General features: G+C 41.5%; 1 long non-coding RNA gene and 1 other non-coding gene across 2 annotated transcripts; one reads left to right on the top strand and one right to left on the bottom strand.

Annotated features, from left to right (window-relative positions):
• Positions 1 to 4,796: 4,796 nt before the first annotated feature.
• Positions 4,797 to 4,903, bottom strand: LOC111545443. The gene has a single exon (XR_002732459.1). It is a non-coding gene; the product is annotated as a U6 spliceosomal RNA (small nuclear RNA).
• A 438-nt stretch (positions 4,904 to 5,341) lies between these two features.
• LOC111545370 lies at positions 5,342 to 24,930 on the top strand. Its single transcript, XR_002732422.2, has 3 exons — positions 5,342 to 5,482; positions 11,958 to 12,381; positions 24,456 to 24,930. It is a non-coding gene; the product is annotated as an uncharacterized LOC111545370 (long non-coding RNA).
• The last annotated feature ends 2,708 nt before the right edge of the window (positions 24,931 to 27,638 follow it).

Genomic DNA, 27,638 nt, shown 5'->3' with positions numbered 1-27,638 from the left:
GGTTAGCTGAGGAAGGGAGAAGAGCAGATAGCACTTCCTCATTTGTGCATTAACACATCATGAGTAGCAAATTGTATTTTCCAAAGATGGCCAATGTCTCCTATCATCTGTGCTCTTCTACAATGTGACCTTAGTTCCCCCTCATCAAGACGTGGAGTCCACTTGAATCTGAGTATTCCTGTAATTTTTCAAACAGTAGAGTAGGGAAAGTGATACTGCTTGACTTCTGAGGCTAAATCAGAAAAAGTGATGCAACTTCCTCTTAGTTTTCTGGAACACTAGTTCTTGGAGCCTTGAGTCTGACTATCTGAGGCCACCATGTTGTGAACACACCAACCCATGTATAGAGGCCGTGGGTAGGTAATGAGTCACCTATCCTAGTCTTTGAGTCCTATTAGCACAGGAACCAGACCTGTGAGGGAGGGAGCCTTGAGATGATATTTGCTCCCAGCCATCAGGTAACTGTTGGCCTTTGCTTCTTTCCAGCTAAAGTCCGAGACTTTGTGGAACAGAGACAAGCCACTTCTACTGTGTCCTTATTGAATACCTGGCCCACAGTATCCCTGGCCATAAAAAAATGATAAGAGATTAAGTAGTAAAGTCATTACACGTTTTGAAGATAGTTAATTCTACAGTAAGTGACTAGACAAATGGTTCTAAATTCACTTGTATTGCTAGTGTCATAAGACAAAATTACAACAAATTTGGTTTAAAGATCTTAATTGTTCCCTGTGCTTTTGAGGTCTTAGCCATAAAATCTTTGCCTAGACCAATGTCCTGAAGCATTTCTCCTGTGTTTTCCTCTAGTAGTGTTATAGTTTCCGATCTTACATTTATGTCTTTAATCCATGTTGTGTTGATTTTTGTATATGATAAGAGATAGGGATCCAATTTCATTCTTCTGGACGTGGATATCCAGTTTTTCCAACACCATATATTGAAGAGAGTATTTTTTCCCCAGTGTATGTTCTTGGTACCTTTGTTGAAAATAGTTTGCTATAAACATGTGGATTTATTTCTGGGTTCTCTATTCTGTTTCAGTGGTCTATATGTCTTTTTACACCAAATAACATGCCATTTTGGTTATTACAGCTTTGTAGTATATTTGAAGTCAGATTGTGTGATGCCTACCACTTTGTTCTTTCTACTCAGTATTGCTTGGCTATTTGTAGTGTTTTGTAGTTCCATATAAACTTTAGTATTATTTTTCTATTTCTGTGAAGAATGTTGTTGGTATTTTGATAGAGATTGAATCTGTAGATTACTTTGGGTAGTAGGGTCATTTTAACAATATTATTTCTTCCAATTCGTAAGCATGGAATATCTTTCTATTTGTGTCTTCTTCAGTTTCTTTCATGAGAAAGAATTTATTAAATTTGATTAAATTTATTCCTAGACAATTAATTTTTATAGCTATTATAAATGGGATTACTTTCTTGATTTCTTCTTCAGCAAGTTAATTATTGGTACATAGAAATGCTATTGATTTATGTATGTTGATTTTGTATTCTGCAACCTTATTAAATTCATTTATCAGTATAGCCATTATAGAAAACAATGTGGAAGTTTTTCAAAACATTAAAAATAGAACTACCATATGATCCAGAAATCCCACAACTGGGTATTTATCCAAAGGAAAAAAATCATTATATCAAAAGGAGACTGTACTCTCATGTTTATTGCAGCACTATTCACAATAGCCAAGATACAGTATCAGTCTAAGTGTCCATCAACAGAGGAATGGATAAAGTAAATGTGATACACACTTACACACATACACACACACACACACACACATACACACAATGGAATACTATTAAGCCATAAGAAACAATGAAATTCTGTCATTTGCAGGAACATGTATGGAATTGAAGGGCATTTTGTTAAGTAAAATCACCCAGGCACTGACAGACAAACTGCATATTCTTTCTCATATGTGGGAGCTAAAAAGATGGATCTCATGGAGGTAGAGAAAGGAGTGGTAGCTGCTAGAGGCTATGAAGGGTGTGTGGGATGAAGAGAGGTTGGTTAATAGGTACAAACATACAGTTAGATAGATGGAATAAGTGCTAGTATTCAGCTTCACAGTAGGGTGACTACAGTTAACAAAAACATTGTATATTTCAAAATAGCTAGAAGAGAAGATTTGAAATGTTCCTAGCTGAAAGAAAGGATACATGTTCAAGGCGATGGATATCCTAAATACCCTGATTTGATCATTACATATCCTATGGCTGTATCAAGATATCACACATACCCCATAAATATGTATAATTATTATGCATCAATAAAAACTTTCAAATATATATGAAAAAACATTAATTTGCTATATTTTTGATTCTATAATTGGGCAGCACTTTATTCCATACCATAGAATGAGTGTTCTAATGAGCCAAGAAGAGGAGTTTGGTTTTACAGACAGGAAAGGGCTGTGGAAAGCAGAAACAAACAAACAAAATAATGTGGATTGGTTATTTCAAAGTTTCCTTTCATGTAAAGGATAAAGTAGAGGGGACTTTCTTGTCATGATGGCACTGGATCTAGGTCATTGTTGGAGATGATGTCTGGGACTCAGGGCCTTCGCAGATCACAGAGGCTGGTCTTGCACAACCTCTAAAAGGCCAGACCAGGCCATGGCTCACCCAAGGGCATGAGCCCAGGGAAGCCCTAGGTTCTTTCCTGGCATCTCAGAGGGAACCATGTCTCACTGGCTCAGGCTAGACTTGCACATTAATCCAGCCATTTGACTTTTGATCTTACAGGCTCAAGGGATGGTCTTTGGGAGCAGGAAGTGATCAGGACCGTGGTCAGATTCATATATGTGCAACTGAGCCCACTCAAAGAAATAAATGGAAAAATTATATATTTTTTTTGTTATTTTCCTTAATGTCACACATTATCATTAGGTCAAAGGCTTTCTGAGGTATACGTGTGCAAAGTGATTTTTTAGTACTTTTTAAAAAAAATTCTCTCTTTTTCTATAAATTTTAATGATGACTTGGGTATAAGACAAGATGATCCATTCTGCAGCACCAAAGGTGGGCAAGAGAAGAGATCAGAATCTGGTATGAGACTGAAAATCACTGTGGCAACTAGCTTCAGTGGGGCAGCTGGGGTTGGTTCTGAAGAAAGTCTGTTCCATTTGTATAGCAGACGGGAGTCCATAGGGTTCCCATCAGTTAGCACTGGGAGAGGGCTTCAGAGGCAGCACAGGCTGCCGCTGGGCTGGTCTAGGGGACCGGGGAGGAGGGAAGATGCAAAGCAGAAGGGCCTCTAGACCTCAGATTGGGGGTCAGGGAAGACCTATCTTCCTAAATGTGCTGAGGAATAGTTAGGAGGCAGATCAGAACAAGTCAAAAGAATAAGCACTATGGCAGAAGCTACTGTGGGTTTGGGGAAGGGGAGAGAGGATAAAGGGAAGAGAGATCTGCAGCTTGTGTGCCTACACTCTTTCTCAGAAGCCCAGGCCTGGGAGCTGGTTGGCAGCAAGAACACACAATAGGGAAAGCGTCATAATTGTCCTGGCTCCTGGCACTGGGAGAGTGACTTAGTTCTCATGGCGAGGAGCTCTCTGAGAGTATCACCTGGGCAGAAATGTAAGGAGCACACCTGGTTTTGTCCAGTCATTGCCATGTTTGCAATAACATGGCTGTGGGCTAATATCATTACGCAACTTCGTGACTTGGTCATTAAGTAATGAACAAGGTCCTATTTGAAAGCTAAGGTCAATGCCAGCTTGTAACATCGTCCATGTTAATTTAACACAGACGAAACTGAGACATATCTTTACCATCCAGGAGTAAATTATCCCAGGCACAGGGAAAGATGAAGTAGGAATGTTTCATTTGGTGTCTTCCATGTCTAGTTTCAGAGACCCCATTCAGTTCCCGTCTCACTCTGTATCTCACCCCTAGCCTGTGCTGTATTCTCTCAGGGCCATGACCCTTCCTTTAGTCTTCCTCCATCTCTCCATCCCTCTCTCCTTCCTTCTTTCGTAAAATATATTTTTTGAAACAGTACTCATGATTTTATTTGTTTATATTTCAATTTCAACTTTTATCATAGATTATAGGGTACGCCTGTGAGTTTATTACATGAATAAATTGCATGATCCTGAGGCTTGGGATCCCAATGATCCCATCACCCAGGGCATAAGTATAGGACCCAACAGGTGGCACTTCAGCCCATGACCCCGCTCCCTTCCTTCCCCATCTAGTGATCCCCAGTGCCTATTGTTCCCATCTTCATTATTATGTGTCTTCAATGTTTAGCCTCCACTTACAAGTGATAACATGCAATATTTTGTTTTAGGTTCTTACATTAGGTCATTTATGGAGGTCATAATGCCCTCCAGCTCCACCCATGTTGCTGAAAGGACATGATTTCATTCTTTTTTATGGCTGCATAGTAGTCCATGGTATATTTGTACCTCATTTTCTCTATCCAATCCACTGTTGATGGGCTCTTACTTCGATTCCATGTCCTTGCTATTGTGAATGGTCCTGCAATGAACGTATAAGCACTTGTGTCTTTAAGATAGAATGAATTATTTTCCTTTGGGTATATACTCAGTAGTGGGATTGCTGGGTCAAATGGCTGTTTTATTTTGAGTTCCTTGAGAAATCTCCAAACTGTTTTCCACAGTGGCTGAACTAGTTTGTGTTTCCACTAATAGTGTATAAGCTTTCCCTTTTCTCTGCAGCCTTACCAGCATCTATTATTTTCTGTCTTTTTAATAATAGCCATTCTGACTGGTATGAGATGTTAGCTCATTGTGGTTTTGATTTGCATTTCTCGAAATTATGGAATGCTGCATAAATTTGCATGTCATCCTTATGAAGGGACCGTCCTAATATTCTCTGTATCGTTCCAATTTTAGTACATGTGCTGCGGAAGCGAGCACTTGAATATTTTTTGAACACCCACTATGTGCCAAGGGTAGAGCAGAAAGTCTCTTCTCGCATGGATCTTGCATTCTAGTCATGCGAGACTTACTACAAACAAACATAGACCCATTGAATGTATTAGGTGGTAAAAGGTGCCACGAAGGAAAATGAAATAGGGGAAAGATATACTCAGCGTGGCCAGGAAACACCAGTCTGACAGGATGCTCTCTGAGCAGAGCCTTGGAAGCAGTGAGGGGGAAGCCAGATGGGTAAGCGGGGGCAAAAACAAGGGGGGCCCAAGGCCTCAGGTGGGAGCCATTCTCGAATCAGCAGGGAGGCCTGTGTGGCCACTGCTGAGTCAGACAGAGAGGAGGTTGGAAGAGATGAGGTCAGAGGGAACTGACGGTCAGGTGGTGTGGTAAGAGCTGGCTATATCTGACTCAGCTTCAGGAATTTGTCTTCCCAGGGTCAATTTTTCTTAGTGGCTTCTTAATTACTGAAGAAACATCAAAACTAAAATTAATGAATCTGAAGTGTCCTTTCAAGTTTGGGGGAGAAATACTCGAACAAGGGGCCCCTCGCTTCAAACCCCACAGGTATGTGCTTTTGAAAGCTTTGCTTCCCTTCTCCTCTCTAAAAGTGGTTTCCAGGCTGAGGAGCTGTGGGGGTGGCAGGAGAAGGGGGACTTCCTGCAGCAGGAACAGAAAACACCAGACTGTTCTCTGGCAATGAGCCTCCTCCCACCCAGCAGACGTCTCAGCGGGGGTGGTGAGGTAGGAGGTGGGTGACCTCGCAGTATGTGTCCTGGCCCCGCTGCCCCTGCCCTCCTCACGATGGGCCTCAGCTTCTCATGGCTTAAAACCTGTTAGGTGTCAACCAGTTCTTTTTCCTGAAGCAAGGGCAAACTCTGGGATTCTTGAAAATCCTTGAAAAAAATGTGCTCACAGACTTGTAGCAATCTCATGGCTCTCACTTGCTTTTCGGGAACTCTTTCACTTTACATCTGTGGGGTTAAATCACCAAAAAAAAAAGTTCAGCTAAGTTTGCATGTCGAAATAAATTATTGACCATTTTGTTTTTCTACTGAGAATGGGGAACCCAAGGGGCCAAGTGGCATTTTTAAAAGCATGCATTTGACCTGTGGAACAAGAGACAGCCTTTAGTTCCAAACAGGAAAGTCAGTGGCAGTATTTAGTCAAAAGAGGTATAGAGCTCATGCTTTCTTTTCTTCCTTTTTCTTTTTTAAAGGACCAAATTCTTGACTGAAAGTTCTATTTTCATGAGGAATGAAGGCCTTTGTATAAGAAACGATCAATCTCTCCCAGTATTTTTCTTCCTTACAAAAAAAAAAAAAAAAAAATCTAACTTCTATTACCAAAAAACTACCTAAGAACTTCTGTTCTGTCTTTCTCCTTGTATGTGTTTGAGATACCAAAATTCACTCAAGAAACAAAGTATCACATGAGCATCAGGAATAGATAAAAACGACTAAAACCAATAAAGCCAACTTACTGAAGAGATTCTGCCTTGTGTTCCAGATGGGCATGTCCTTGGCCTCACTTGCCTGGTGATATATTTCTACCCCTGACATCTGCCTTTTCTTTTCTTTTCTTTTCTTTTTCTTTTTTTTTTGAGACGGAGTCTCGCTCTGTCGCCCGGGCTGGAGTGTAGTGACCGGATCTCAGCTCACTGCAAGCTCCGCCTCCCGGGTTTATGCTATTCTCCTGCCTCAGCGTCCCGAGTAGTTGGGACTACAGGCGCCTACCACCTCGCCCGGCTAGTTTTTTGTATTTTTTGGTAGAGACGGGGTTTCACTGTGTTAGCCAGGATGGTCTCGATCTCCTGACCTCGTGATCCGCCCGTCTTGGCCTCCCAAAGTGCTGGGATTACAGGCTTGAGCCACAGCGCCCGGCCGACATCTGCCTTTTCTACTACACATAATTTCTGCATCATCCCTTGTATCCCTTACTTGAGTTTTTAAATCCCAGACTATTTACTGGATTTTCACCTTTCTAAGCTATCACCATCTCTGTAGAAATTTCTGACATCAACTCATTTCTGGTCACCAGTCATTGCTTCAGAGTTGGTCTTAATAATCACCTTCACCTCCCCAGGGTTACTCTTTTCAATACAGTGCCCAACAGTAGTATCCCACTCTTACACATGCTGATCCTATTCCACCAAGATAATTATATCCCAGCCCAGCCAGGGGCTACCCAATATAGTATGGAATCCCTTGAAAATAAAAGTGCTTGTGCTAGATGTGAAGCATTAAAAATCAGGTGAAGATCCAGGATTTATAATGCCCTTGATGACAGAATCATTTTGATTCCTTCTCATGGCTTATAGGAGGGAAGGACAAAGTGAGCCACCAGTCCCAACAGTAGATACTTTTTGATGATGGTTTATACTTCATCTTCCAGGGACCAAAAGATCAGTTTTAATATTCCAGCTTCATTTTGAAGGCAGAAACAAAAAATTCTTCTGAGAATCCTAAGGGCAGAGAACCAACTGACTCTGTTTCTGTGTTACTTGATTTTCTTGCTGCCTTAACAGCCCCTTTAGCATCCTCCTCTGCTTAGGCCATTTGTTAGAAACGTAGAGTGAGAGCTAAGCATGAGAATAAAAAAGAACCATGGAGGAGTACTTTTTATTCATTATTCACTGATTCAACAAATATTTATTGAACATCGACACTATGATTAATACTGGAAATATGAGTGTGCCAAAACAGACACAATCCTTGGTTTCATGACAGTTATAATTCAGTAGGGGTGTCATACCTGAATGAAAGAATCATGGAAATAAATGTGAAATTACAAATGTTATAGGGACTACAAATGAGAGGTACATTGTGCCAGTGTGAGTATAAGTGTGAGATTGGCCAAGGAATTCAGGGAAGGCCTCCCCCAGAAAACGACAATTAATTTCAGGTTTGGAGGAGGTGATGAGGAGATGAAGGAGCCTTTAATGCAGACGGAATAGCACAGGCAAAGACCAGAGGCAGATATGCTCCCGGAAATCCAGAACAGATAGGACCAAGACAACAGAGAGGGATAGGAGACAGCAAGGAAAGCATGGTAACATGAATCAGGTAGGGACCAGCCCATGTTAATGATTTTTGTTTTCATCCAAAAAGCAATGGACAACAATTGTAGACTTCTTTAAAACTGTGTGTGTCTGTGTGTGTGTGTGTGTGTGTATGTATGTAGACAGAGAGACACAAATACAGAGAGAGAATGAATTAGATTTGCATTATTAGATTTGCATTTCAAAAATGTAATGCTGGCAATGATTTGGAGAATGGATTGTAGCAGGGTGAGATTAGATGTGCACAATAAATTTGGAGCTATTTCATAATGCAGGTGAGAGGTAGTGGGAGCTAAAAACTGGATAGTGGCAGAGAGAGATGGCAATGGAGAGAAGTGGAAGTATAAAATCAACACAATTTCAAGATGGAATATATATGGGGGATGAGAAAGAGAGAGGTGTCAAGATGCCTATATTTCAAACATGCATAATTGAAGTGATGGTGGTATAATTCACTGAAATTTATATCACTAGAAGAAGTTCCCTATTTCATTGCATGTGTATGTATGTGTGTGTGTGTGTTTGCACATGTAGGCAGGCCAGGGAAATCACAATATTGGTTCTGGACACAGTGAGATAGATGTGTTATTGAAACAAGTAGCAATTAGTCTGGAGTTAGTCAGAGAAGAGGTCTCAGCTGAATTTATATGGTTTTGAATCATGAGTGTATAGGTGGTGATTGAAGCATAGGGTGTAGATGAGACTGCCTAAAGAGAAAATATAGTGTGAGAAAAGATAAAATATAAGATTGAGCCATGAGGATCTCTGACATTTGGAAATCAAGTAGAGGATAATGAGTGTTAAATAAGATGGACAGAATTCCAAAGTAGTGGTAGGAAAACCTAGAGATCATTGTGTCACAGGAGCCAAGAGAAGGAAGTTTCAAGAATTTACAATAACTAGCACACAATCAGAAATTACTAGTCATGTGAAGTAGTAGCAAAATGTTACCTATAGCCAGGAAAAAAATTAACAAAAAATAGAAACAGACCCAGAGATGTTGGAATTAATAGACACAGACTTTAAAACAGCCATTATGCATATGTTTACAGGTTTAAATAAAAAGATAATGAGTAAACAAATGGATATTCTCAGTAGAGAAATGAATATGATAATAATAATAAAATATCTAAAATAAAAAGTTCACTGGATGGCCTTAGCAGCAGAGTGGACACTGCAAAAGAAAGGATCAGTGAACCTGAAGACAAGAGTAGTAGAAACTATCCAAACTAAAGCTAAGAGAAAAAAGGCTAGAGGTAGTCTCTGTTACCTGTGAAATGGTATTAAGCATTCAAATATTAATGTAATTAAAGTCCCCAGAAAAAGAGGAGAAAAAGATTTGAGATAAAAAAGAAGAGAGATTGAGATAAAAAAGTTTCGAAAAAATATGCAGTCAAAATTTTTTCCAAATTTGATGAAAAATATCAACATGCAAATCTAAGAAGTTCAATGAACACCAAACACGAATGGAAAATGATGGCAGCTGCTTGACTTCAAATCTCCCCATGCAACTTACAAAACCCTTCAAATAAATAGAGTGAAAATATAAAATAACATTATGGCTTTAGCATTACTAAGAATTGGAGAATACTACAAGCTGTAAATTATCAGCAAGTAGAAAAATGCACCATATTCTAACAGTTCCCTTTTGCCCACTGCTTCAAGCCTATGGGTATAGAAAGTGAAGTAGGGAAGTATTAAAGAATGGTATCAAAAATAGTAGAGGGCATTAAGGACTTACATAAGGTATGCATACTCTCAAGAGAAAGCCCAACTAAGTTAAGAAAGGCTCTACACAATTTGGAACTTGGCAGTTCACACCACCAGCTGCAGGGAAAAGATTTGAAATGAGTGAGGCCCAGAAGTGGCAGCCCTGGAGAAGCACTGCTTCTTAGGGAGAATGAGATACAGAGAAGTGGAGGTATTCCTCGGTGAAATAGCTGTGAAAGGAAAGAAAAAAGAAAAGATAAAATTAATGTTTCTAGGAAAAAAGACACAGTAGTCCTTTTCTTTTTCTTCCTAACTTCACCATCAACATCTTCCATAAAAGAAACTTCACAGAAAAGGGCAGAACTAAAAGGAGATGCTGCTGTCACATGAGGAACTCTCTCCAGAGAATGAAGAGGTACAGAAAAACAGCAATCATATCCAAATAAAATTGTTGTAAAAAGTGAACCCAGGTAACTCAGCTGAAGAAAATACTCCCTCACCTCAGGGGCGGGGCGTGGTGGGGGGAACCATGAGCTGAGGAACATTGTAACATAATACTCCCACAAAAATTAATTTTCCTCAGAATAGAGTTTGGAGATATATAAAAAGAATCCAAAATATAAAACTGAATCAGAAATATAAAACTCAGCAACACTAATGGATCAAGAAAGAAGAAAAGGAAGAAATGAAATGATAGTCATTGAACATAGGAAGAATATCAAAGAAAATGGCAAAATCATACCAGAAATGTAGACAAAATTATGAGGCCCACGGGAGAATAAATTTAAATGGAAATTTAGTAAAAGGCATTGAAGAAAAGCAGGAAAACAACAAGAGAGCAAAAGGGAGGTAAAGAAAGAAATGAAAAAGGTCAGAGGAAAGTGATCGAAGTGGAAGACCAGCCAAGGATGTCCAACTGGAGTTCTTGGACGAGGAGAGCAAAACAATGGAATATAACTATCATTTAAAATTATAATCCAAGAAAACTTTCTGGAAATAAATCAGGAATTGAATCTACAAGTGAAAGGGTCCTCTTGAAAAAGTTGACCTGGCATGATTATATCAGAGCCATATCCTAGTAGAACTGCCAAGCTTTAAAGAGAAAGAAAAGAATCTATATGGCCTTTTGGAGGAAACATAAAATAGCTTGAAAGGAGAAGAGGATTCGACTGACACTGGATTTCTCAACAACAACATACAAAGCAAGACGTGAGTGAAGCGCAGTTTGAGAAGCTTGAGAAAATGCAAGTCAAGAACTTTATATCTAGCCGAGCGGTTCTTCAAACATTAATGATACAAGTTTTGAAGATGCAAGAACACAAGAATACTGTGCCCACATGCCCTTCCTGATGAATCCACTGCAGAATTAATTGTACTTTATTCAACTAAGAGCTGACTGCAGACACTTCAGCAGGAGGATTGAAGGTGGGCATTTCATATATAGATCTAGGACTAATACAAGGTTGGAGATATGGATATAAGAATGGTAGTTAAACATTGCATTTTCTAACAGAATAGAAATAGTACAATTTTTAAAATGGGAGAAGTGGGTAAGAAAGAAGAAAGTAGAATAAGATCATTGAGTTTACACTATAAGTAATAGGGAGCCAAAATATACCATTTAAAACTGACAGACCAGAGGGTAAAAGATTAAAAAAATTTTAAAAAGGTAATAAAGAGTCCTACAAAGGTAGCCATTAGAACAAAATTAAACATTTTCCTAAATAGCAAAAGGAATTTTCTAAAAAGGAAAGAAAGTACACAAACAGCATTTTAAAAATAGGTTCAATGATTAAATTCTGCCAAAAGAAACTGGTTTTTCAGTTTATTTTATACAAAAAAAGAAAATTAAATGCAAGTGGTAAGCTGCTATGCACCAAGTGTTTAGCTTAGAAAAATCAAATACTCCTAGGAAACAATTTATCTTTTGTTTGCAGGACAGTCAAATAGATGTAATAGCACATCAGTTCTAGATGAGTGCTTAAACAGAACGAAAACCTAAGCATCCCAGCAGCAGCTACTTTGCACCAACCACTTACTATGTCTAGCTGCCTGCTGGTCACTTTATAGGAAGCCTTCACTGCAACACTGAGGCATTATTTTTATGGATGAGCAAATTGAGACTCAGAGAAGTTAACAATTAGCAGTAGGTCACTTCATTATAAGTGGCAGAACCAAGTATAAGTATAAGTGTGTTGACACCAAGGCAATGTGTCTTTGCTACTTTGTGGCAGGACACTGTTTTCCTTCTGTATCTCTTTCTTTCATCAGGTTCTAACCCAGAATACTGGCCATTTTTGAGCTATTCACCTCTGTTGGAATTTGTAAGCATTGAGTGAAATTGTGAATTTGCCTGTCGCTGACTCCAGGGAAGAGATGAGTCAATCAACTCTGAAGAATCAAGATTTCCAGAAGATCTAAAGCCCCCTTGCCTTCCTCTTTCTCAGCTACCCATCAAATAAGAGGCCTCGTTGGAGAACCAGAATGGACATTCTCCAAGCTGTCTGAAATCCCGGTTGGTACTCCAGGCTTCAACAACTTCAGCACAATGAGAGACAGCAAAGAATATCCTGGCCTTTGACAACCCCCTGCCTTCTAACATACCGAGGTTAATCAGACCCAGGACAATTTGGAAGGGGCTCTTCTGCCACAACTTGGGGAGTGGAGGATGGGAAAGCCATAGGAGCCCCAGCAGGTAGGCCACATAGCCTGAGTTATGGAATCTAACTCCGGTCTGTCTTCCAAATGTTTCTGGTGTGTCAGATCTATGGCAGCCTGAGGGGCATATTCTGAAGCCATTTCCCTCCCAGAAATCTCTGACTTCTTTCAGCTTTTTGATGTTATTATACTAAGAGAATATGAACACCTCCTTACAGCCAATGCTGTAGTTATAAAACAGTTCACCAAAGGGCCTATATTTCCTTGAGAACAAAAAGACAATGCAACAAGAAAAAGCATTTAAAAAAGATCTTCAAAAGAGGCTTGATAATTGCATCATTTAAAGGACCTCAGGAAGTCTCAATGCTACATAGGTCCTGGGACAAGGCACCTGAACTCCAGGCCTTGGTGAACTGTATTTCTTTTAGCTTCTCTGCTTGGAATCACGATATCCCCATTGTATGCTGAATTTTGAAGGCCGATTAGCATTTTTGGCTCTTCCCTGCTGGCATCACCCTTTTTCCTTGGGAACCCCAGGCTCTCAGCTGTAGAAGACTCTCAGACTGACACACGTTGCCCCAACATACTACCCTGCACACGTACTAAACTCTGAGGCTCCTGTGGAGTTGTGTGTTGTACTCCTCAGCTCCAGACCACTGTGTCCTGCCCTGGCCTCCACCCAGTCCTGATGGAGGCCCCAACACATGTGCCTCAACCCACACAGGCCTCAGAGTTTGGCAAAGTGTCCCACGCGCAATAACTTTTGAGTCAGTAGTGCCTGCCCACCCCCCACCCCCACCCCCACCTTCCCCACCATCTGCAATGTCTTGGAGCCTACTAATGAACGAATGAATGTATCTTACATATTCTTGATATGGTAAATTCATGGGCTTAGGGAAGCCTATTTTGTAGTTTTTCTAATTCGTGCTTCCCCTGGACAGTTTACCAATCCCCTGCTGCAGGCATTTACATTGAATGTCATCAGCAGGCAGTGAATATAAATGTGCAATAAATGTGCAGCTGTCCTTGGGTTCTGCACAAGCAGTACTTTAAAAGTAAATAATGAGCTAAAAGAACAAACTTAGAGGGTAATTTCCGACCTCCTTCATGTCTCTAACACCATGAAGTTTTGCTGTATTGGTTGCATCTTTTGGCATTGTTCATATACTACGTGCCTGGATTCTGTTTCTTGAACTTGTTGGGAAATGGAATCATATTGGGGATGGCTCTGAGTTCCTCATAACCATAGCATTAGTTTCAGAGTGTTCCCTATAGTAATAATAAAAAAGCTTCAAAACATGCTGAAAATGTTTTAGAACATGGTAGCTTCAAAGACATTCATTAAAAGGATAGGCTGGTCTGCATGCTGGCTATTTTGCTGCTTTTCTAAACTTGCGTGAGCCCCTGGAGGAGAAGCCCCAAACAGGGGGTAGTTCCAGCAGCCCAGGATGGAGCAAAGTGGACAAATTACAGGTCTGCAGGAGACAAGTGGTCAAGAGAGCATGGGTCACTGCTGAGCAGAGCTGGGATCAGGCAGGTTGAAGGAAAGGCACAAGAAAAGGACACCTCTCTGTCTGCCATAATGCCAAAGTCATGCTTCTGCTGCCTGGAAATTTCTGTCTGGCAGGAGAGGCTCATATTTCTTTTCTTTAAGACAGGATGATAATACACATTTGGTGATACAATTAAGAAACATGATATTGGAAAGTTGCTGACCAAGTGCCACCTAGCATTCTTTCTCCTGTACTAGCCACATGCTCATTCCTCATGGCTGCTGCTAGCCACGTCCGAGAACCGGGGCACCAGCCTGGCAGGGTAAGTGTGGCTCCATGCTTTAAGCCAGAGAATTTAGTAGACTACGATCTGTTACTTTGTCAATCTGAAAGCTGAGGGCTCTGAAGGATACATGGTACCCATTCTCTGACTCTCTCTCCCAAAAGTCGTTTTCTCCCTGAGTCAACATATGGTTGGTTCCCAAGGCCCTTCCTAGGAATTGGAAGCCAACAGTGACACAAAGCACTTAGGAGGCACACAACCACAAATGTGTGAGGTTTGCCTTCCCGTATTTTCTGGACCCATGTTCAAGCATGGAACTCTCTAGTTCATAAAGGGTTTTACTCTTGCAGGAGTCAGCAAACTATGGCCTGTGGGTGGAGGGCCAGATGAGGCCATGCTCATTCATTTACATACTGTCTAATGGTTGCTCGAAATCACAGAGTTGAGTAACTGAGACAGACTGGAAGGCCCACACAGGCAAAAAATGTACTATCCCGACCTTCACAGAAACAGTTTGCAGGCCCCTGATTTAGAGTAAGACCAGTTCTCCTGGGGGCAACGGATTGTCTTTGCTTTCAGCTTGACCAATGCCCGTGGGTAGGGATGGAGAAGGAGCCCATCTCTCTAGTTGATTCTGATGAGAAGAACAAGGGTGCTCCACCTAGAATGTGAGCCTTTGATCTTCCGGGCATCTGGCACGCCCATTTCTTCCACAGAGCAGGAATAGAAGCTCCTCCCAACAGGGGGTCTTGACTACTTGAGACCACTGTAAAAGAAAAGTAAGAACAAGTGATTCGTGTTTGTGTTTCCTGTAAAATGAATGTGGTTATCAATACTATTAACCTGGTTACCACTCACTTTGATGCAGATACAGCCATGTTCATGTTTCACAGCTTCATGAAACAGGCCTGCGCCTTCAATCAGAGGCAGTCCAAATGACAAAATTGCCAACCCTTTCTATCTGCAGTGGCCCAGGAATTATCAAATAACCTTAATTCCTATTAAACTCCTGCCTATTTACCATTACCTGAACCTTGAGGCAAAATCTAAATCCAAACCATCACAGGTAATCTCCAATCTCACATATTTTTCCAAAAGAATCATGTGTTAGGGAAGGATGATTGATAGCTCAAAGTCACCAGTGCTGATTCCCGTGTTAGCAACCATAGCTGAGGTCAATGCTTAGAACTGGCGTGGGAAGATGTTCTCAAAACTGCAGCTTTGTGCCTTTGTGGTTATGTAACAGCCTCCTCCATACAGAGGATTACCACAAATTGGTGCTTCCTGCTGTTCTCTCATGTTGACGAGGCATTTTATATTCTGGAGGAATATTCTGGAGGGAGGAGGTTGGTGAAGATTGGTAAAGTGGAGAAGACAGACTTTTTTTTTTTGAGACGGAGTCTCACTCTGTGGCCCGGGCTGGAGTGTAGTGGCCAGATCTCAGCTCACTGCAAGCTCCGCCTCCCGGGTTCACGCTGTTCTCCTGCCTCAGCCTCCCGAGTAGCTGGGACTACAGGTGCCCGCCACCTCGCCCGGCTAGTCTTTTATATTTTTTAGTAGAGACAGGGTTTCATCATGTTAGCCAGGATGGAGAAGACAGACATTTTAACAAAATATTCATATTTATCTGGTCTCTAACAGTTAGAAATCTGCATATTTTGTGGTATATTAATTAAGTCATTTTTGTAAGTTATAAATGATACTAGTACAGTAAGTCCTCACTTAATGTCATCAATAGGTTCTTGGAATCTGTAACTTTAAGCAAAACAACATACAGCAGGTTCATAAATAATGTCACTTCCTTTAACGTTTTGTTATAACATTAATGAGAAAAAAATGCTTTTGTTATATGTCATTTTGCTTAACGTTGTAGTTTCCAAGCACCTATCAATGCCATTAAGTGAGAACTTACTGTATAATAACATTATGTTAGAGTTTAGTGGGTTCCCAAAAGACCTTCTCTCACTGGGTAGACAGTTCTCTCTTTTAGAGATAAAAGAATTGAGCCTCACAGAGACCGTATAACCAGTCAGAGTCCCACCACGTTCCCACCTATCATTCACCACTAAATCCTTAGTCTGGCTGCAGAAAACAGAAAAGATTTATTTTCTCTTATTTTCTCAAAAGTCAACTTTTTAAGACTACATTGATCCTAATAAGGGAATTCAGAAAGCAACTCTTAGACTCAAGTTTTTCTGCTTATTGCCACCACCACACTCTCCCAGTCATATGACAAGAGTTGTTTGCAGTAGGAAGCAAAACCAGAAATGCACTTGAGCAGCCTTTCTGTGTCCTTCCTTGCCTCACCCCTATTGGGGGCCTGCATGATGGTGAGTGGCCACATAAACAGTCCCTACGTCTCCAGGAGTCCTTTTCGCCATGGCTGCTGGAATGACTCATCCTTCTCTATCTGTAGCCTAGGCTTTCCCCTTCTTAATTTCCATTAGGGAGCAGTCTTAGATCAAAGCTTCCCCCAGGGGACAGGACCACGGCCCTCCCTAAAAGGTCCTGGATCTGGTATAAATCTAACCATGGGAGAAAACAGAATTCAGTTAGAGACAACATCAAGGGCAAACTTGAAGGGGAGCAAAAATTACAATATGGGTGTGGGAACCGGACCACAGAGTTACAGTGGTCATTTCTTCCCCACCACATCTTCTTTGTGAACTTTACCGTGCCCACTGCCCCAAGGGGCAACCATGTGGCTCATGGCCCTGGCCACCAATAATTGAACTGGGAGTAGACCCACTTTAGACATGACCCACTGTAACCAATCAGATATCTTTATCTAGAACTCAGAGTTGGGACACAGAAAGCCTGAGGGCATTTGTTGTCTGTGAGTGCTAGACTCACAAGATTCTGTGGGCTCAAGGACTGACTTACACAGTCATTTAAGGTCACGTGCTAAGAGTATGCTTGACTGGGGGGAGAGGATGGAGCAGACACAAAGATAACTGAGAGAAAGGGAGAAGGAAGAGCAGCTCCAGACTCTAGCCCTTCAGTGATCCAGGTGCAATTCTTCAAACTGGGTTTCATAGTATTCCCTTATCACTGTGCAAGTAATTCCCATTTACTTAAGCTATTCTGAGTGGGTTTCTGGCCCTAGCAACTGAATGTTCCCCGACCATAAGATGAAATGGCTAGGGTGGAGCTGGGAGGCCGAGGCAGTGAGTGAGGGAGCTAGAAGGATTTTTCTAGAGAAAGTAAATCTTAGAGTCCAAGCATATGCATGCTATCCACACGTTCCAAATTTTAGGAGACAGCCCTGTTTCAAATGTGCCAGCTTGCCCAAATTTCTGTTTAGTCAATTGTGGTATATCTGTTTACATATATAATTTTAGCATCGGGAAGGCCCTCCTAAGTAAGACACAAACCTGGAAACCATAAAGTAAAGACAGGATTGACAGATTAGACTACCTAGCCCTGAATTTTTAAATTGCCTTTGACAAAAGCCACTGTGAGCAAAATTAAAAGTGAAGAGGCAGCTTGGGATCTAAGTGACAGCTGTAGACCCCCTGCACACTACAGACTCCCTCCTGTTGCAGACCAGACCTCTGTACAGGTCCAGCCCTGGCTTTGTGGCTGTCACGACTACTGAAAATGTCAAAACTGTTGGCAGCAAGAACATGACCTCTTGCTGTCCCAGAATGAGGAAATGAAAGGGAAAAAAGAGGAAATGGGATGAAATGAAAAATGGATGAGAACAACATAGAGGAAGCAAGAAACATTGAGAAAGATGAAAAAAATGAGCTGCTTATCTCTCCTCTGGTTCTGGGCCCTCTCCTTTGTGCTATCCTAGTGACATGCTCTATTAGTCCATTCTTACATTGCCATAAAGAACTGCCTGAAACTGGGTAATTTATAAAGAAAAGATGTTTAATCAGCTCATGGTTCCTGTGGGCTCTATAGGCTTCTGCTTCTGGAGGAGGCTTCAGGAAACTTACAATCATGGCAGAAGGTGAAGGAGAAACAGGCCATGACCAGCAAGAGAGGGGGCGAAGGAGATGCTACACACTTTCAAACAACCAGATTTGCTGAGAACTCCATCATGAGACAGCACTGGGGGAGTGGTGCTAAACCATTAGAAACCACCCCTATGATCCAATCACCTCCCTCCAAACCCCTACTCCAACACTCGGGATCACAATGCAACATGAGATTTGGGTAGGGACACAGAGCCCAACCATACCATTCCACCCTTGGCCCCTCCCAAATCTCATGTCCTCTCACATTGTAAAATACAATCATACCTTCTCAACGGTCCCCCTCATTCTAGAATTAACTCAAAAGTCCAAGTCCAAAGTCTCATCTGAGACAAGGCAAGTCTCTTCCACCTATGAACCTGTAAAATCAAAAACAAAAGTTAGCTACTTCCAAGATACAATGGGGGTACAGGCATTGGGTAAATACTCCCTTTCCAGAAAGGAGAACTCAGTCACAACAAAGAGGCTACAGGTCCCATGCAAGTCCGAAACCCAGCAGGGCAGTCATTAAATCTCAAAGCTCTGAAATAATCTTCTTTGACTCTGTATCTCACATCCAGGCCACACTGATGCAAGGGGTGAGCTCCCAAGGCCTTGGGCAGCTCTGCTTCTGTGGCTCTGCAGGGCACATCCTCTGTAGCTTCTTTCTTGGACTGATGTTGAATGCCTGTGACTTTTCCAGGTGCATGGTGCAAGCTGTCAGTGGATCTACCATTCTGGGGTCTGGAGGATGATGACCTTCTTCTCACAGCTCCACTAGGCAGTGTCCCAGTGGTAACTCTGTATGGGGGCTCCAACCCCACATTTTCCCTTTGCACTGCCCTATTAGAGATTCTCCATGAATGGTCTGCGCCTGCAGGAGACTCCTGCCTGGACATCCAGGCCTTTCCATACATCACCTGAAATCTAGGTGGAGGTTCCCAAGCCTCAACTCTTACCCTCTTTGTACTTGCAGCCTTAACACCATATGGAAGCCACCAAGGCTTGTGGCTTGCACCCTCTAGAGCAGCAGTCTGAGAAGTATCTGGGGCCCTTTTAGCCACAGCTGGAGGTGGAGCAGGTGGGATGCAGGGCACCATGTCCCAAGGCTGCACAAAGCAGCAGAGCCATGGGCCTGGCCCCATGAAACCATTTTTCCCTCCTAGGCCTCCAGGCCTGTGATGGGAGGGGCTGCCCCAAAGATCTCTGAAATGCCTCATAGGCATTTTCCCCAATGTCTTGACTGTTAGTATTTGGCTCCTCTTTACTTATGCAAATTTCTGTATCAGGCTTTAATTTCTCCCCAGAAAAATGAGTGTTTCTTTTCTACCGTATGACCAGGCTGCAAATTTTCCAATCTTTTATGCTCTGCCTCCCTTTTCAATATATAAGTTCTGGTTTCAGGTCATTTCTCTGTTTATGCAGATGAGTTAGGCTTTTGGAAGCAGCCAGGCCAGATCTTGAACACTTTGATGCTTAGAAATTTCTTCTGCCAGATACCCTAAATCATTTCTCTCAAGGTCAAAGTCGAACAGATCCCTAGAGCAGGAGCACAGTGCCACCAGTCTCTTTGCTAAACCATAGCAAGAGTGACCTTTCCTCCAGTTCCCAATAAGTTCCTCATCTCTATCTGAGACCTCATCAACCTGGCCATCTCTGCCCATATCACTATGAGCATTTTGGTCAAAACCATTAAACAAGTCTCTAGGAAGTTCTAAACATTTCCTCATCTTCCTGTCTTCTGAGCTTTCCAACCAATTCCACCCTTTGCCCATTATCCAGTTCCAAAGCTGCTTCCACATTTTCAGGTATCTTTGTAGCAAGGCCTCACTTCTCTGGTACCAATTTTCTTCATTAGTCTGTTCTTGCATTGCTATAAAGAACTACCTGAACTGGGTAAGTTATAAAGAAAGATGTTTAATCAGCTCACAGTTCTGTGGACTGTAAAGGCTTCTGCTTTTAGGGAGGCCTCAGGAAACTTACAATCAAGTCAGAAGTTGTAAAGGAGAAACAGGCACACCTTCACATGGCCAGCAGGAGAAAGGCGGGGAAGTGTTACATGTTTTCAAACAACCAGATCTCCTGAGAACTCTATCATGAGGCAGCACTATGGGGATGGTGCTAAACCATTAGAAATCATCCTCATGATCCAATCACCTCCCACCAAGTCCCACGTCCAACACTTGAGATTACAGTTGAACATGAGATTTGGGTGGGGACACAGAGCCAAACCATATCATGCAACAACTCAATTAAGCTGTTGTCATCTTAGTCATGGGCTCACTGTAGAACGGGAGTGGTAGGAAGAAACATTAAGTGAGTGGTCATAATGGTGGCTTAGAATTCAAACCCAATCCATGTGACCCCACAACCATGTTTGGGCAAATTAAATCCATGATTATCCAAAGGGTTTCAAAATTGATTTTTTTAGATCTAACTGTTTCCTTCCTATTCTTATCATTTCCTTTTCCCTCAAAGAAAATTCCCTTTATTCTTACCACCCACTAGAATGGAGACTTGAAATTAGGTTCTGTTAGCTTGCCAAATGATAAACAGCTCTCTCAAATTAAGCCGCATCTCATCCAGAAAGAAGGCAATAAAAATAGTGATTTATGTGGCCAAGAGTACAGTGGGACGTTTTTATAGCATCACAGATGGTTTTCCAAATTGCAGAGCAGCTTTATTTCTTTCTGCATATCTCAATTTCTCAGTCCACAGTTTGAAAATAATAAAGCTGCCCTCTTCCTACTTCTCGGGTGAATTGGTTAAATCATGAAAGTCTATAAATAAAAGCACTTGAATCCTAGAGAGAAGAGTCAAATGATAAAATAATCCCATTTTTCATCCATATGATGACATTTCATCCATATAATGAGAAGGCTAGGCATATTGCAATGTTTGTGGGGAAACGATCTGGCCCAGAGAACACCTGACTCCTTGGAGTGTCAAGCTGGGGAAGAGAACTCAAATATATGCAGAGTACTGTTATTTCAGATATATGTCTGATAGCTCTGCAGTAACTACTGGAAGCACCTATGGGGTGGTATGATAACTGAGATTTACATTTATACTTAACTCCTATTGTTTTTAAAAAACAAAACTGCTTGAGTTTGGTTTTCATCATGCTGGCTTCAGTCTTAGCCCAGGCTCTCCACATACTCTCTGTTCCAACTTCCACCCTAGGTGTACACGAGATGCATTCTCAGCACCTCTGGGCCCATTCCCTTCTACCCAAGCCAGGAGTGCTGAGTGCTAAGATTTGACAATCCAGATCAGAAGCAGCATGATGCAGTGTTGAGAACACAGCCCTGGAACAAGTCTGCTGCGTGTGAATCCCAACTCGCCTCTCTGACCTGGCATATCTCCTCATCCGTGACATAGGCGTGGCACTAACATGCCTACTCATAGGGCTCTGGGGACAGTTAAATGAGGCAGGGTCCATAAAGCACTTAGCTCACTGCCTGGTACAATGAATGGCAACTACTTTTCATAGGCAATTATGAGAAATATGGTGAAGGTAGGCAGAGTAAAATAGTTGGATTGGTGCTTCTTCTGCAGGTGGCATTCAACTATTTTGGGTATTTGTTTGTATTTATTTTTCTTATAGCAAATTTCCGCTTTTAAACTGTGACCAAACAAATAGAATGATTGCTATGGTTTTACAATTTGCATGGCTGAATGAATATACCTTTAGTAGTTTTTTAAATCATGTTTCTAATTGTTAGGAAAAAAAATTTTTTTTTATCTTCTGGGATTTCAAGGGGTATCTTCTGGGATATTATCTTCTGGAAAATAGGTATGAAATTGATATGGGACAGAGGCCATGGCATATATCCTACAAAATCTGTATCTACACTCTTATATTATACTTACTTGCCCGTATCTTTGAACTTGGGACCAATCATAAGATCCTACATTCTAGAGTTCCCAGAAAAAGAACATAGTAATTGAGTATGTATTGAATGTTGTTGGCTGGGTGTGGTGGCTCACGCCTGTAATCCAAGCCCTTTGGGAGGCTGAGGTGGGTGGATTACTTGAGGTCAGGAGTTTGAGACCAGCCTGACTAACATGGTAAAACCCTGTCTCTATTAAAAATTCAAAAAAAATTAGCCGGGAGTGTTGGCATGTGCTTGTAATCCCAGCTCCTAGTAGGCTGAGGCAGGAGAATTGCTTGAACCTGGGAGGTAGAGATTTCAGTGAGCTGAGATCACACCACTGCACTCCAGCCTGGGCAACAGAGCAAAACTCTGTCTAAAAAAAAAAAAAAAAGTTTATGGGTGAGTATTGAGCTAAGTGCATTATCTCATTCAACCCTCAATCTTATGAAGCAAATACTGTCATTAGCCCTATTTTACAGATGTGGAAACTGAGCCTTAGAGAAGGAAGTAATTGCCATAAGTCACACATCTAAGAAATAATTAAGTGAAAATTTGAACCAAAAGCATCTGGATCCAGAGCCCAAGTTTTAGGAACTTGCTGTGGCTTTGATGCATCAGAATGTGGGAGCTGCAGGCCTGTGTGGACTAGTCTTGGACTCTTAGCTGCTCTACCATCCCACAGCAGCTGATAGGTTCATAAGAAGCCACCGGCAACTGCTGCCAAGTTACCAGTAAGAAAATCAGACACTTTGATCTATCTATCAATTGGAATGTGCATGTCCAGAATAGATCTAGGTATTTTTAAAAAAGCATTCAATGCCTGATTTTTAAACAAACTCCACATGCAAAAAAAATGCCCATGCATTTCTTTAAGCAGAAATATAAGTTAGTGAATTTGTTTCTTCTTGTTAAAATGGTTAGAATTTGTTAGAAATTCCTTTTATCATAAAGTAAAAATTATCAGCTTTAACCTTCTCATTTGTCTCCTACTGCTTCTTTTCTTGTTCTTTATTCTCATCCATCCCCTTCTCTGTCTTTGCCTCTTCTTTTCCTCTATTACTTCATAAGAATCCAAGCAACTCCTTTAAACCTCAAATCAAATGTTCTTCCCTTGGATAGAGATCACTTCCATCCCCTTCATAACTAGCTGGGCCTGGTACCTTTTGGTTAGCAATTTTGTCAGAGATGTTGGAGAAAAAGGTGGCATTTCCTCTTGAAAATCCAGCCTGCAAGGCATTTACCATCTCATGCTGGTTTTGTAAGGCCCTGCTGTCCCTCCAGAATAGAGGCCCACAGCACTCACTAGGTACCAGGCATGGTGAACGTGCTTGCCCAAGCTCTCTAGTAGGTGGCAGATTTACCCAGGTCTGCCTGACTTTAGAGCCTATTCTTTTAATCATTATACCTTACTGTCTTTAAAGACAAGGTCAGGTTCTCTATGCTTCTGTGAGATAACTTTCCACAGGAATGTAGATAGTTACTGTAGGGACACTAGGTGCCACCTGCTATAGCCCTCAGAAGTGGCATCAGACTATGCCTGGGCTTTCTGTTTGTAGGACAAGGAAGAATGAATGTGACAGTGAAAGGTTCTATTTGTAAAGGATGGAAGAGCAGAAATCCCCAAATGCTAGACAAAAAAATGTGGACAAGTATATTGTATCCAATCATAGTATGTTAGAGCTGAGTTGGGCCTTAAAGATGATCTCCTCTAACCCCTTTATTTGCAGTTGACGAAGTTGAGGATCTGAGACATTAAGTGAATTGTCTGAGGACACACAGCCAGTTTGTTAGATGCAGAGCCAAGAATGAATTTTTTTCATGCAGAATAAGCTATGTTTTGCAGTCCACCTTCACTCTATTTGGGGTTCATTTCTTTTTAAGAAGTCTCAAAGATTAGAAAATTGAATCGTTTTGAGCAATATAATGTCACAGTGTACAATTCTGTTGAAAGTAATTATAACAGCAATGCCAGCAGATCTCCCAAATCCATGGGTTCCAAAATGTTCCCGCCTTTTGCTAAGCTAATATATAGAATTTCAAAACTACATTTATACCACATAAAATTTCCAAAGAGCTGGGCAATTTCCTATAAAAACTCAGTTGTGCACTGATTGCCAAGTTGGAAAACTCAGGGTTTCCTGGCAACACCCACTTGGGCTCTAGGGAATGCAAACTTCTCAGCAAACAACTTCTTCTGACTTACCAGCTCCATCAGCAGCCATGACCCGAGTGATAGTGGCCCTTTCTGATGTTCTTGTCTCTGTTGCTTATGTTTCTTAAGAACCTATAATCTTGCCTTAATCCCTTACCAGCCGAATACCTCCTACATGCTAAACTCCTGGAACGAAAGGTCTACATTTCTCTCATGCTAAGAGTTTGGGACTAGAATTCAGATGAACTCATTTCTGGTACTGGTTCAAAAGCAAATGAGCCCTGTAAATTAGTTACCTCATGGGTAAAATATAGACAATAACTCCTACCTGTTCATCTTTCAGGGCTGTTCTGAAGGTTTTCAACATCTGAAATTCACAGGATCATGGAGACGAACTAAACCATCATGGAGACGAACTAAACCAGATGCATCTAGCTCCTCATGTTAGAGTTGAGAAAACAGAAACCCAGGGCTTGGGGACTACCTTGAAGACATCAAGGTCCTGGTTGATGACAAAATCAGGACCAAGCTTCTGATCCTCCCAAATATTCCTTCACTCCTCAGTGCTGCCTGTGATGAGAAAGATCAAAGCATGCATGCAATTGTAAATCATGACACAGAGGCAACATGCAATTATTTAGGTACTAATTAATAGACTGTGTATCAAGTCAGCACTAATCAAATTCTTCATGCCTTGACAGGGTTGTAGCTTGTCAGGAATTTCTGAAGATGAAAAAACTATTTGTCTCAGGACAAATCCTTCTCCTTCCAGTAAATGCAAAGAAAGGAAAAAGTGTAACCAGGGGTATTTAAGCTCAGCCTCCTCCAGCAACCATCTGCTGTTGCTTTTTTTTTTTTTTGATGTCATTGAGATGTAATTTACATACCATAAAATTCACCATGTTAAGGTGTGCAGTAGTATATTCACAAGGTTGTATAACCATCACTACCCTCTACTTCTAGAACATTCTCATCATCCTGTTGCTTTTTGAACGTCAGTATTGTCAGCTCAAGTACAGCTTCACTCACATGTGGCTCTCAGTTCGGGTATATTCTGTGCTATCCCTCGTGTAGTGTTCATCTTGACCTACATGATCAGATGTCCCAAGTTCACTCTGTATTTGAAGAGCTCCATGTCTACTAAAGGTCTGATTCCCTACTGTGGGCCAGCAGTAGGAATGAGATGGTCACTAAGCCTCAAAATAAGCCTTAGCAATGAGAATCTAAAAAACAAAGCTCAGCCACCAAGGCTAATTTGCAGGGCAAAAAATGGAGAAAATTTCCTAAGCCAAGAGTGGGTAGAACTGAAAGTGGGAAGTGGGGCTAGTTTAAGGACTATGGAGGGTTTTCCAAAGTGCACTCTCTCTTGCCTTAGAGCTCATATGCATGCTGGATCATCCTCCACCCCTATCACATCCCCCATTTTCGCTTCATCTAAGCCCCCTGGGATGCTGGAACACCCACTGCAGGAGGCACCTGAACTTCCCTATCACAGTCCATCTCACCTGTGCACACCATGATTACCTGCTGACTTGTCTGCATTCCTGAATAGACTGGAAGCTTCAAAAAAGGAAGAAGCCCTGCCTTTTTGGTTACTTATTCACCCTGCTTCTCAGCATCCTCTGGCACTATCTCGGTAAAGACTTCTTGAACAAGTTATTAATCTGGCCACAAACCCAAATTTCTTTCTATATCCCTCTAATGCTCAAATTAAAGTTTGAGTGTGAGAATGTACCCGAGCCTCACACAGTTATTTATGGTGGATACACAAAATAATAATCCTGGGTCAAAGCTGCTTTCCTGTAGCTTTCACTAAACAGTCCTCATTTTGATCCAAAGACCAAGAGAGAATACATCCTTTCCCTCTTCTCTGTGGTACCCCTTTAGGTATGTGACATGAGCTGTCATGTCCTCTATACGTTTTATTATTTGAGTTAACCAACTGTACTTCCTTCAGCAATTAGGCATAACATGAATTATTTACTCATTCATTCAACAAATATCTTATGGCATGGTCTATGTATAAAGCACTGTGCCAGGGCAGTGGGGGTGAGCAAAGACATGGCACAGACACTGCCTTGAAGTCTACTGTCCACCATGGTTGTGCTTTTCCCACTCTCTGGGGTTTCTTGAATGTCCCTTTCCAGATGTGGTCTCCAGAAGTGGACAATATATTTCCAAGTAGTCTGACCAACACAGAGTTCAGAACTATAACTCATGATCTAGGTCCTCTGCTTCCAAAAACTTTTGACTGTTCGTGTTATCCTTAAATGCTCAGGGTGTACTAATGGTGTGTGTGTATGTGTGTGTGTGTGTGTGTGTAACGTAAAAAGACACTTGGCTAACATTTTTGTAAGATGCTTGTTCCTTATGCTTAAAACAAATATGTGGTAGTGTTTCTGGTGATCAAATTTCAAGTTAAACACATCCTTATCTCAAATCCCTCTCCTGCTCCAAAAATCTCTTAGGAATAAGCAGATTGCAATCTTCTTCATATCAAACTGAACCATAAGAATGGACAAATTCTTTTAAAAAACAACACAGGATATTTTGCACTGCCACTAATGGTTCTTTATGATGTTTCTGAAAATAATTGGAAGGGAAGCATGGACATCTGGCATGTGAATGAAGCTGTTTCTAATTAGGAGGGCTGTTTGTCTTCAAAGCAGAGTGAGCACTGGGGTACTCTCGGATGTGCTCTTCTTTGATGATGCTTGCTCAGGGCCTGGCAGCCTCCAACCTTCACCTATTTGAAGCCTGGGGTCCGTGGGTAGGGGGTAGGCCACCTCCTTTTAGCTTCTGACCTAAATAACTTTGGTCCTTAAATTCCTTCAGGCATTGGGCTTTTAACTTTGGTGTTTGCTTTGAAGCTGAAAAATATGATTTTTTTTTTTTTTTTTTTTTGTCATGCTGTTTCCTGGGTACTTTCCGTCTCTGCAGGAGACAGTATCACCAGGAGCCAGAAGGTCAGCAGAAGAGAAAGTGCCTCTCATCTGTGACAACTGGGATAAATGTGGGAGAACTCTGTCAGACTTGGGTGGTCAGGAGACCCAGGAACAATTCCAGGAAAAGCGGAATGCCTGAGAGTCATTCTGTTTTCTACTTTTTTTTTTTTTTGAGACAGAGTTTTGCTTTTGTCACCCAGGCTAGAGTGCAGTGGCACAGTCCTGGCTCACTGAAACCTCCAACTCCTGGGTTCAAGCAATTCTCCTGCCTCACCCTCCTGAGCAGCTGGGATTATGTGCCTGCCACCGTGCCCAGCTAATTTTTGTAGTTTCAGTAGAGACGGGGTTTCACCATGTTGTCCAAGCTGGTCTCGAACTCCTGACTTCTGGTGATCCACCCACCTTGGCCTCCCAAAATGTTGGGATTACAGGCACAAGCCACAGCCTTGTTTTCTACTCCTAATATAATTTGTAGAAGGCATTGTGCTGAGGATACACTGGTCATTTCACTGTTTAATATTTTCTAGTAACTTTTCTTCACGTAACTTTTTTTTTTTTTTTTTTTTTTTTTTTTTTTTTTT

Source organism: Piliocolobus tephrosceles, chromosome 15, assembly GCF_002776525.5.
Source record: "Piliocolobus tephrosceles isolate RC106 chromosome 15, ASM277652v3, whole genome shotgun sequence".
NCBI lineage: Eukaryota > Metazoa > Chordata > Mammalia > Primates > Cercopithecidae > Piliocolobus > Piliocolobus tephrosceles.
This window is presented reverse-complemented; position numbering and strand designations above follow the sequence as displayed.